General features: G+C 43.2%; 1 protein-coding gene across 12 annotated transcripts in view; it reads left to right on the plus strand.

The window, feature by feature from the left end:
* Window positions 1-13006, plus strand: part of RDX (radixin) — a 157113-nt gene that overhangs the window by 37471 nt on the left and 106636 nt on the right. The window lies entirely within an intron of this gene.

The raw sequence follows: 13006 nt of genomic DNA on the forward strand, positions 1-13006 counted from the left end.
TTTTTTTTGGAAACCCGTGATCATTCAGTTGATCAGGCCACAAGTCTTGGAATTATCCACAGCTTTCTTTTCTTTCATACTCCTCATTCAACTTCACAAAAAATCCATTTGGTTTTTTTTTTTTTTAAGATTTTTTAATTTATTTATTCATAGAGAGAGAGAGAGAGAGAGGCAGAGACACAGGCAGAGGGAGAAGCAGGCTTCATGCAGAGAGCCTGACGTGGGACTCGATCCAGCATCTCCAGGATCACACCCTGGGCTGCAGGCGGCGCCAAACCACTGCGCCACTGGGGCTGCCCCAAAAAGTCCATTTGGATATACTTTCAGCCTATAACACAATTTCACCATCTCCCACCACCTTCATCACTATTCTCTTAGTTCAAGACACCATTTTCTATCATCTGGATCATTCTAGTGGATTCCCAACTGAACTCTTTGATTCCACTCTTGTTCTACTCATGATATAGCAGCCAGAGAGAACTTTATAAAACATAGGTCTGATTATGTCATTTCCTTGTTTATATCCTTTTTTAAAAAAATTTTATTTATTTACTCATGAGAGACATAAGGAGAGAGAGAGGCAGAGACACAGGCAGAGGGAGAAAGAGGCTCCATGCAGGGAGCCTGATGTGGGACTCAATCCCAGGACGCCAGGATCACACCCTGAGCCAAAGGCAGATGCTCAACCGCTGAGCCACCCAGGTGTCCCTTGTTTATGGCTTCCAGTCATACTTAAGGTAAAGTCTTTACATATGACATATGTATGGCTCTACATGATTTGGTCTTCATCTGCCTCTCTGCACACCTTCCTCCTACTCTTCTTGTTATTCCTTGAGCTTGCTCTGTACATTCCCATTCTGGGGCCTTGGCATTTGTTTCCCTCTGTCCGGGATGTTGTTTGCCTAGATAGTATGATGACTCTTTTCTTCAGTTCACTTGATACATGTCTCTGTTCTAATGTCAGCTTTTCAGAGAGGACATTCCTTACCACTAAATTAAACTACTAAAACAGTAGATCCCTCCCCATCTCTCTCTCAACCCTCTTGACCTGCTTTATTTTCTTTCCAGTTCTTATTCCTTCCTCACATTGTGTGTGTACGTGCATGTGCACATTGTGTGTGTGTTGATTGTGTATCTTCTAGTAGGATGTAAGACTTCAAAAGCACAGGAAATTTTGTGTCATTCACTTTTGTATCCTCAGCACCTTGAGCAATGAGTGCCTGGCACATTGTAAGTGTTCTTCAAATCTAGGTTACATATAGGAATATGATAATGGGAAGAAGGAAAATTGCCAGGGATGATAAGCTATCATATGTGGACATAACTTAGAGTGAGGTATCAGGGAAGGAGGTGAATATGCATTCTGGTGAACATCTATAAATAGAAGAGGCAGCTGTGCAAACGTGGAGAGGAGAGTTCTCTAACAGTCTCAAGACACTTGCACACCCCTTCTTCTGAGCTGACCCTTCTGGGGGGGTAAACATAAAAGCTCTATTGAAGAAAAATGTTTTTCATGTATAGTTTGGTTTTGCTTTTTCCCAGAGAAATGTGACCAGCAATATCCCATTTATCTGTGTGACAGATCTGTTAGGTAGTTGGACAAGAAAGATGAAAGGAGAGGGGAAAGCAAAGAAATAATACCAGTTTTGTCTTAGTGAAAAGGCAGTGAAACAGAGAGAAGTCTTGTGACATACCCAGCATGATAGTGGCAGAGCTAGACATGTAATTGATCCTTCTAATTTATTACTGCTCTCTTCCAGGACCTGAGGTGGGGGGAGGGTGAGAAGTTTCCGCATATCTGTCCAGAGTGGATGTGCTTTGTCGCTCCTCAGCCCAAACCACCACCTGTAATTCTCATCAGACTCCTTTCAGGTCTAAAGTGTGAGAGTAGGAAAGGGAAAAGGAGAGAGAAGGTGCTCTGTACATATTTGTTGAATTGATAAGTTAGTTGGTAAGAAAAAAGGGAGCAAGGCGGCAGGTTTTGTTGAATGCATTCACATGTACACATGCACAGGTACAATTCCTAACGATTTGGGCCCATGCGAAGAAAAGGAATTTAATTAATAGAAACAAAATTGAAACTTATGGAATTGGGATGTAGGATCGAATGGAGAATTTATCTAATAAATTTCTCTGGCTTCTGTGACCTCTTAGTGACCTCTCAACTATCAGTTCATATTTATACCAAAGAAAAGTCTCTTTTCTTAAAAACTATAAAGAAACGATATTTGTCAGGTACAACTTTATTGATATATCAGATTAAGTGGTGTAACTTATGTTTTCCCACTGCAGGCCAGGCACATGATAAGGTCAGAATGACAGTAAGAAACAGCGTCAACTTGACTTGGCCTGCAGAATTCTTCATTCCATCCATTCAGGGGTAGGCATTCCACAGATGTGATGCCCGTGTCTACCTCATGGCATCTGAGATTTTTTCCCTTTCTGCCTCTGACAGGGGCTTTCAGCTGCTGCTGTCTGTGTGTTTCTCTATCTCAGTGTCTCTGTGATCCTGCCCCGTTTCACTCCCAACCCTCCCAACACTTGTTCTCCTCTGGCCACTTTCCCCCAATTTCTGATGCACAATATGTTCTGCTCTTTCGTTTATGCGACCTGCCAGGATACCATGGTGCTAACCTGTAGGGTCTGGACATCCCATTTATGTAATAACCTGCTGTGGCACAAATACCAGGATACTGTGTTGGTGAAATTCACTCTGCCTTGTTTCCTACTCATCAGGAAAGATGAGGGGTTATGGAAGATAATGAAATGGCTACTAAAATGCCACTCTCAAACCTCCTGTCCCTTTGTGCCTTTCACTCTATAGCCTGGAAACCACCCTACTGGCTAGTCCATCTTTCCTTGCCTCCAGAAGTCTCTGGGACCCAGTTCTGGCCCAGGGGACACACCTGGGGCTGCTGGTCAAAGGAGAAGGGAGTGCTGAGAAAGATTCTGCTTTCCAGAAAGAAAGAGAACAAATGAGACCAGCATTACCTCTGTCTCTCCGTTTCTCTTTCTCTCTTGAGTGCAGCATTGATGGCTAGACCTACAGTGTCATCATGTAGTCAGGAGAGAAAGGTCAGGAGAATCAGATACATCAACCCTGACATCAGCACTGCTTGTTAAGTGAGAAAAATAAGCTGCTATCTTTCAAGAGGCTGTAGGTGGTTTTCCTATTATTTATGGGTGAATGTAAGTCTAACCGATACAGAGCTACTTCCTCACCACATCACAGCCCCCTTGACGGAACTGTGTAAACTAACACCTATGGCTTCTTGGTCACCATGAAAGAGCTAAGATGTTTTTGTTTTTTAACCTAGGCTAATTGGGGGATAGAGCTGAATTATTCAAGAAAGGGAGGTATCTAATCTGGGGGGAAAAAGAGAGTCCCAAGATGGGGAAGGATGGGAAACCATTAGACCCCCATGCTATCAGTGGCTCACACACAGTGCCTCAGGGGATAGGACCTCAGATGAGTGTTACCTGTGTCACCACGTGCTGCAGTCCTGAGAGTAAAGATAGGATCCTCTGGAGCTGAGTTCATGGTCAGTAGAAAAGTTCATGGTAAAAGATCTGTCTACCCGCCGAATGCTTGGAGACAACTGAGAAGAGGCTGAAAATGGTGTCGCGTGGTAGTCAAAGGAACAGGTGGAGCTCTGGCAACTGTATAGACTCAGGGCCCGGCCTCCTGTTGACCCACAGGTTTTTACATTTTGTGCAGTCTAGCCTTGGGTGGGGAAAAGGTTACAGTCATGCATGACTAGCTTTGGACTTTCCGTGTGCCCTAACACATACATAGGGACTTAAGCTTGTCTAAATTTTTTACACTATGTCTTTATACTTAAGGTGAGTTTCTTGTAGGTAGTATATTCTTGATTATTGTTTTGTATCTAATCTTTTCATTTTATCCAAGTAATTTTTGTGATTTAATTAGTGCATTTAGGCCATTTGCATTTAATGTAATTGTGATATGAGGATTAAAATTTACCATTTTGTAATCGTTTTGTTCATTCCATTTTTGTTCATTCCATCTCTTTCTGCCGCCTTTTGGATTACTTGAGTGTTGGTGGGGTCTTTTGGGCTTCATTTTGTAACTACTACAGACTTACTATTTTTACCTCATTTAAAAAAAAAATTAGTGGGCAGCCCAGATGGCTCAGCGGTTTAGCGCAACCTTCAGCACAGGGTGTGATCCTGGAGACTCGGGATCAAGTCCCACATCGGGCTCCCTGCATGGAGCCTGCCTCTCTCTCTTTCTCTCTCTCTGTCTCTCATGAATAAATAAATAAAATCTTAAAAAAAAATTTAGTGCTTACCCTAGGTATACATCTCTAATTCATAACAGCCCATCTTCAAATGATATTATAGTATTTCATAAATTAAGGGTCTTACAACATTGCATTTCCGATTCTACCCTTCCATCCTCTGTGCTATAGTTAGCATATGTTATACATCTACATATGTTATAAAAACAAAATATACTGCTACAACTGATCTTTGTTTTAGATAGTTATCTTTTAGAGCAGTTAAGATAAGGAAGAAAAGATTTTTATATTTACCTTTATTTATACCAGAGGTGTTCATTTCTTTATGCAGCTCAAAATATGAAATGGTATGTTTCTTTCTATAGTCAATAAAAATATATTCCTAAAGTTGTATAAGGAAAACCTTACATCATCTAAGAGACTGTTTGTTAAGGTCCATAGAAGACAAGAAGTGATATCAAATCAAAGTTTCTCCTTTTCAATGTGTGCATATATCAAACGGCATACTGAGTGGTTGACCATTTTTTCTCTTTGGAAGTACTCTTGTATTTTCATAGTTGTATATATAGCCAAAAAATCTATATTCAAGTCTTTATATAAATTCAAACCTTAAGACTCTTTTGTATAACATGTCATTACTGTCACTGAGTATAAAAATTTTTCAAAACATGTATTTTGACTATACTGTTTCAATTTCCATTTGTGGCCTATTTATATGTTGGCACCAAATTCCATTAAAATGGCCTATGTATTAAACCTAAAAGTCCGTTAAACGGGGCAGAGGTATTTTATTTTATTTTATTTTTTTTTTAAATTTTTTTTTTTTTATGATAGTCACAGAGAGAGAGAGAGAGGCAGAGACACAGGCAGAGGGAGAAGCAGGCTCCATGCACTGGGAGCCCGACGTGGGATTCGATCCCGGATCTCCAGGATCGCGCCCTGGGCCAAAGGCAGGCGCCAAACCGCTGCGCCACCCAGGGATCCCGGGCAGAGGTATTTTAATGCCCTGAAGGCCCTGAGATCTACTGTTAGACATTTAGTGACTGAGATATTTCAACATTATTTCCAAATTTATAACACTTTTTTTTAAGAGTTTATTTATTCATGAGAGACAAAGAGAGAGAGAGGGAGAGAGGCAGAGACACAGGCAGAGGGAGAAGCAGGCTCCATGCAGGAAGCCCGATGTGGGACTTGATTCCAGGACTCCAGGACCACTTCCTGGGCTGAAGGCAGCGCTAAACTGCCGAGCCATCCAGGGATCCCATAACACTTGTTCTTTGAACTGCCACTAAAAAGTACATTATGAGGGAAATGCAGTGGGGTTTCTAAAGGAGACCCAGAAGTATATCGTCATCAACCTCCAATGTTCCTCAATTCTCTGGCAGATGGCAGACTCACTTCTTTGGAATATATTTGAGCTAGAAAATAAATAGCTCCTAACAGTCCTTATTTGTTAAGGTACAATGTTTGCAAATATATAATTCATATTCTTTTGCATTTATTTGAGGTTTTTTTTTGCTTATTTTCCTGTTGCTTTTGTATGTCTCCATATAATCATCAGTCTTACTTCAAAAGTAATAATGTATATCAGAAAAGGTATATATGTATTTTAAAATACTCATGTCCTGAATTAATGGTCCTGTAAGCTGTCCAGATTTAAATTTTTATTTCTTTGTTCCATTTTTGGAGATCTGTGTCAATGAGGCCACAGTCCTACCGAGAGTCCTGAGCCCAGTCTCCAGTCTTACCCAATCACCACGTCTAACAATGTCTGGTCCAGGCTGCTATGACAGAATACCATCTACTGGGTGGCACATAAACAATAAACATTTATTTCTCACAGTTCCAGAGACTGGAAGTGTAAGATTAGGGTGCCAGCGTGGCTCTGGAGAGTCCTTTTCTGGTTGCCCATGGCTGCCTTCTCACAGTGTCCTCCCACGGCAGAGCCAGCAGAGGAAGTAAGTTCTCTCCTGAGCTGTATGAGGGCACTGTTCCCATTCACAAGGGCTTCACACTCAGGACCTCACTTAACCCCAGTCACCTCCCCAAAAGGCCCTACCTCCCGACACCCTCACCTTCGGAGGCAGGGTTTCAGCATATGAACTAGAGCAGGACAAAGGCAAAAACAGAGGGCGACAGAAACCTAACAGGTCAGAGCTCAGGAGACCAGTTACTCGTTTCTGTGTAAAAGATTAGCAGGACCATAACACTGTCCAAAAATCAGGTACAGCCTACACAAATAAGAGGGCGACATAGCCACCCTAGTCCCGTGTGTCGGGAAACTTCAGGGGGTTCTTTCCATCCCACCTTGGGAGGGGCATGCACCACCTTCACCTTGGCAGACTGCCTTTGTGGTGATTGGGAAGACACGTTTGTTCCATATCAGTTTTTATTTCCTATGGGGGACTGCTCTCAAATGTGGGACAAGCTAAAGATTGTGGCAGTGAGGATGTGAGGAATGCTGGGTTCTTTCTATTCCCTCCCCCTCACCAAGTGAGCAGATGGCAGAGAGGGAGGCTTATCCTTGTTGCAGCCTCAGGTCCTGGGGGCGTTCACTCTGGGGCTGCTGTGGCTGTTGGGGCTGTTGGCTGACAGGTAGTAGGCGGGGAACAGGAAAGAGGAGAAGAAGGTGATATCTGTTCCTGAAAGAGAAGAGGTCGGGGTTTGTCTGTAGGGCTGTCTGGAGGGGGTGTGGCTCTGAACTAACAGCCCAGGGTTATCAGCTGCCTGGACACTGGCTCTTTTCCTTTCTGAAGATCCTGAATATCACCAGCCCTGGGCCCTCCAGTCTGGCCCACTGTGGCTCCACTATTTCCCAACAGGCTTCCCTTCCCCTCCTAACTTGATCCTAGGCCAAAAATGTATGGCACAGACCCTCCTGGCCCTCGGCTACCTGGATGCAAGTCACCATCACCATCTTCCACCTCCACGGTCATTGTCAATAAGTACGTGTATATAAACCCTCTTAATGTACAAACTTGAAAGTACTCAAAATAATTCATTTTCAGAGCAGGACTGGGGGGCAGCCCCGGTGGCGTAGCGATTTAGCACCGCCTGCAGCCCAGGGCATGATCCTGGAGACCCTGGATCGGGTCCCACGTCAGGCTCTCTGCATGGTGCCTGCTTCTCCTTCTGCCTGTGTCTCTGCCTCTCTCTCTCTCTCTCTCTCTCTCTCTCTCTCTCTCCCCCTCTGTATGTGTGTGTCTGTCTATGAATAAATAAATAAAATCTTTAAAAAAGAGCAGGACTGGGTAAGCAGTGCCGAAAGCCCCGGCGGATGCTGGCCCAACCGTAAGTGGGAGGAGGAGGAGGAGGACTGGCGTGAAGCAGTTTTCCTGGAACCAGAGATGTGGCAGCACACACGTGTGTGAGCGATGGGCACAGTGCGTGGGAAGACACGGGGGTAAGCTCTGAGGATTTGGAGCGTTGGGCAATTGAAAAACAGGGAAGTGTCTGGCTAGGCCCAGTTTGTGCCATTCACTGGGGAATGGGTCAGTGGCCCAGAAAGAGTGTTCCCATGTTCGAGGCTGTGGAAGAAGCCCGCCTCTGCCAAGTCTGCGGCCCCTGCGCACACAGCCTCCAGCCCCACCAACAGTCCCTCCAGTTCTCTCTCGGTGCCCAGCCTGGGTGGCTGGGGATGCCAGTTCCCCCCCATGAGACTTTGGAATGGGGAGCTGGCCCCCACAATACCCACGGGAGGGACCCCAGAGCACTGACCCTGAGGCCACACAGACCCGAGGTCCCTGTCTCTAGCAACCAGCTGCTCATCCCTCCTCATTTTCCAGTTTCCTGGGCCACAGAAGAGGTTGCTTACCTATAAACACAGTAGAGTTGAACAGACTATTTACCTTGACGTTTGTGAAGAGCTTGCTCAGTCCACAGCTCCAACCACAAGAAGCAGTTCTACCTGCAGTTGGCCAGGGGCTTCTGTCTACCCACAGCGGTGTCCCTTTGAGAATTAAGAGAAAGGGTCTCATAACTTGTAGTCACAGCAACTTTGTTATAGCCTCTTACCAATAGCCACTGTGCATCCCTCACCAGTAAGGTCTGTGGTCCTTGGGCTGCAGCCACCTCAGCTGCTGTCACTCCTGGATTGACCATGAGGAGATGCCCTGTCACCTAAGCTGCCACCGGTCCCATCGTGATCATGTCTGCCACCATCTCCTCAGCAGCCACTGCCCCTGCCATAGGTGGGCCTGTCATCAGACTGCACTGTCATCCCTACAGCCTTTGCTGTCTGTTGCTTGTTTTTTACCCCCGAATAATAGAAAAGTAGAATGACCTCTGTGTCCCTTTTCCTGAGGCCATTCAAGTTTGAGGATTTTTCTTACACTGTTTGATTATATTTCTGCATAAGGATTGGATTATTTATTACAAGTAAAGTAGGTACTGGTAACTCTTAGATCACCGACGAGGCAACTTGGAATAATAATTTTGATGAGAATGCTCTATACTGCAAAGGCAAATTATCTGTTAGATTCTTCTAAAGCATTGGCTCTTTTCAGCTAACAAGATTTGAGGGCTGGTGGTTGGTAAGTGATGTTTCTTCACTGAACCCCATCAGGTGAGAGAGGCTGAGTAATGCCCCAAGGCCCGGGCTTTGGTCAACACTAAAATTAACATTTTTTTTTTTTGCTTTAAAGTTTAAAGGCTTACGCAATAAAGAATAATTTCTAGTGGCCAGCTGGGGAGAAAAAAGGAAAGAAAAGAAACCAGAAACAAAGCTGATTGGAAGCCTTTCATGCAGAGGCAAGACTGTCAGTGGATGGGTTTCAGAATAAGTAGGGGTGCTGCTGTTTCTGTGGGTAGCCTCCTCTGTATATCAGTATATAGAAGTCCTTTGCTTAGAGCTTGTCAGTTTCACATATAAAAAAAAAAAATCAGAGCGCCTAGGTGGCTCAGGTGGTTAAGCATCTGCCTTCAGCTCAGGTCATGAGCCCAGGGTCCTGGAATCAAGTCCCGCATCAGCTCCCTGCTCAGAGGGGAGTCTGCTTCTCTCTCTCCCTCTGCCCATCTCCCCCCACCTTGTTCATGCTTGCTCTGTCACTCTCTCAAATAAATAAATAAAATCTTTAAAAAAAAAAATCCTCCAGTCTCTGGTCTAAAGGGTAAATTAAAAAAAAAATAAATAAAAAATAAAGGGTAAATTATAAGGCTGCCTCTCAGAATTCTGGGAGATCCCATTAATTATTATTAAGACTTTAAATTGACACCCCCCAAACATACCTTTTTCAGTGTGTGGTGGCTCACCCCCTACTTTAAGCTATGCTAATGTTCCAGAGTTCAAGGCCTGTCTGGTTCAATTTCTCCAGGGAATGGATTGGTCTCCAGTCCTCTGCAGAGGTGAGGAAGGAATCCTAGGGTAGAGGAAGAGATGTGAATATCCCAACCACTCCCTTCGTCCAACCCTCCTGTTTTCAGCCCAGTGCCACACCCCAGCCTTCAAATGCCTGAATCTTTCTGGAACTCAAGGACAGAAACTATTTCACTTCTTGTTACCTTCTCCCTGTAGGCATTAAAATGATTTTAGTGAGTTTTCAGGAGTAAAGACATAAGTCTTTTGTTCAGTCTATCATGTTTAACCAAAACCCTCTTATTTTATTTCTATACTTCCCTTTTTAAAATTTCATCTTTAGCCTACTATTTATTTTGTTGTGTGAGGGGACATGAGGATATAAGTTAAATCTCAGTCCATAGCTCAGCCAGCCAAAGATGTATCATTTATTGAACATCCCTTCTTTCTCTCTCGTTTATTACACACAAGGAAGTTGAGTGTACTTTGTCTTGAGAAATCAGAAATGGGATCACAAAATGTGTATCATTTTCTCCGTGTTTAAAGTGGCCAGGCAAGTAGGGACATGTGGAGGGAAGTTATGGCAGCACAGGAGTTGACGTGTTGGACCGCATGGCAGTGTGACAATGGACGCAGAGTGAAGAATAAGGCTGATAAGATGTGCTAGATATTAAAGGGCATTTTATGCCATCTTGAAAAGTTGGCCTTTATGTAGAGGACCACCAGGTCACAATACGGTAAGGTAAGCCTTGTATTTTAAGAGATACAATCGAACCATCTTGGTTGCACCTGAGTAAGTGACCTCGTGATGGTTTCCTTTCCAGTTATATTTGATAAGTAATTTCTACAGTTTTTACTCACCCAAGACACTTCTTTATGATTCTATCAGGGTCTCATGCTTCTGTGGTTTTTACTTCTTTTTGCATCTGAGTGTGACACTGAAGCATTACTCATCTCTAACATGCTAAGTAAGCTCTTCCCTGAATGACTGGGAGACTACATGAATGCACAGAGAAGACCTGAGAGAGCTCAGCAGAAAGCAAATGCAAGGGGCCTAGAACACATGGCCATGCTTTGAACGTCCTCCTGACCACCACACAGATGGGTCAGCAGAGTGTGAATGCCTCACAGCCTTTGGCTGTTCGATGACAACCTCTGCCCAGACCACTGGCAGGCTACTCAGCTATGCAGACCTAAAAGTAAACCCTAGGAAATTAGGCTGAAAGAAACAAAAATTACAATTAAAATCTCAGCAAACATGTCAACAGCTACATACTGTAGGGAAGATAAATTCTGTAGTACTAAAAAAAATTTGATCAAAATTCATAGTTGCTACAACATATTAGCTAAAATGTCCAGTTTTCTACAAAAAATTATGAGATATACAAGGAAACAGGAAAGAGTGACTCATAGTTAGAAAAGTAGTTGATAGAAACTGACTTTTAGTGAGCTCAGATGTTGGCTTTATCAGGAAAAGATTTCAAAGCAACTATAATGAACACATTCAAATAATTAAAGGAAATATTATGACAACAATTCAGCAACTCAAGGATATCAGTAGAGAAATAGAAACCACACACACACACACACACACACATTCTAGAGTTGAAAAAAAAAAAAAACACATTTTCAAAAATTTTCACTAGCTGGGTTCAACCCAGTGGTTCAACCACTGATTTGGAGATGCGAGAAGCAGATATAAGTGAGCTCCAAAGAGAGCAATAGAAGGAAAGTAAAGAGAGCTGCAAAGACCCATGAGACGACATCAAACATATAATAGGAATCCCATAAAGGGATGAGAGACAGAGTGGGGAAGAAAAACATATTTGAAGAAATAATGGCCAAAAGTTCAAATTTGGGAAAAAAAACACAAAAACAATCTGCAGATCCGAGATGCTCAGATAATCCCAAGTAGGATAAACAGAAAGATGTCTATACTTGGACAAGGAGAAACTTTTGAGGAAGAAAAATTATATAAGCTTTTCTCTTTGTCTTTGTCCACAAAGTGTGGACAACTTTGTGACACTGGATTGGAAGACTCAAGTAGGTTGAAAACAAAAAGGTGGGAAGAGATACGTAATGCAAACAAACTATATAGTAGCTGGACTGGATAGATCAGTTAATATATGTCTTCAGTAAAATGTTTCTCATGATTTTGGGTTGATAAGCCAATCATGATGTAATAATTGTAAAAGGATAATATCTAAAAACAGCCCCCAAATACATGAAGCAAAAACTGACAGAATTGAAAGAGACTATTCAACAGTTGCAGTTGGAGATTTCAGTGTTCCCCTCGTAGAATTAATAGAACAACTTGACAGAAAATTAGTGAAGATACAGAAGATGTAGATAGAATCACTCCACTTAATCGCATTGATATGTAAAGACCACTCTACAGATGTTGACTTAGAATAAAATTAGGAAATGTGCTGTGTTTCACCCAAAGAATAAGCCCAGCCGTAACTACCCACTTGAGGCAAACCAGCTAAGCAGAAAGGGATTAGAGCAAAGCAGGACTCCAAGAGCCAGAGTCATAAAGATTAACTGGAGGACGGTGCTGAACACAAATGCCTGATGATCAAGAGCAGGATCCTTGTAGGTCAGGGAGGCAAATGCTTTCTCTGCTTAGAAAGAGAAGCTAATTAATTAATTCATTAATTAAAAATTAAAAAAAAAAAAAAGAAAGAAGCAAAGCTGGGCCAACAGAATTCAGGGGCAAGTGGAGGGTGGGGTGGGGTGGGGTGAAGGAAGATCAGTTGAGCATCACACTGGAGCTGACAATCCCAGGGCTGATCCCAGATAACAGACACAAAAGCAAGTTCCAGAAGGAACCAAAAATCCTTCCTGAGATTCCACTCTAGATCATTTTTTCCAAAGTAACATTGGGCCAAAACAAAACACACACACACACACACACACACACACACACACACACACACACACACAAACAAACCCACTAAAAAATCCAAAGTAACATTGAGCTAGAAATCTGAGGAGCTCAGTCCAGCCTCTACCCTATCTGGCCAGACAGTGTGGAGGCCAGGAAAAAGCCCTGGAGCTCAGCAAACTCCACAAACAGAGCCAAGCCAACCAGCCTGGACCTTGGTGAGATTAGGATAAAAAAACATCTCTGTAAACCTATCCATTTCTCTGCTCTTATATTTGCTTTCTTTTCCTTCAGCGTTTTGTTTTGTTTTGATTTTTAGTTCCAACCAAGTCCCAGCTGAGCCAAGAGGAACACTGATTTCCCACACCTAAATCAGAATAAATGGTGGAAATGTTCTGAAGGCCACGCGGTGGCGATGGCGGTAGAGCCAGGGACCCGGTGGCAGAGAGAAAAGAGAGGAAGTGGGACCGGGAGGCCTTCTGGGCAACAGGGCACACTCACTCCTACCTTCCTTCCTAGGGATTTCTACCTTTCCTTTGCGCTCTGGAAGTTTGTGCCTGCCCA

Source organism: Vulpes vulpes, chromosome 12, assembly GCF_048418805.1.
Source record: "Vulpes vulpes isolate BD-2025 chromosome 12, VulVul3, whole genome shotgun sequence".
In the NCBI taxonomy this organism is placed as follows: domain Eukaryota; kingdom Metazoa; phylum Chordata; class Mammalia; order Carnivora; family Canidae; genus Vulpes; species Vulpes vulpes.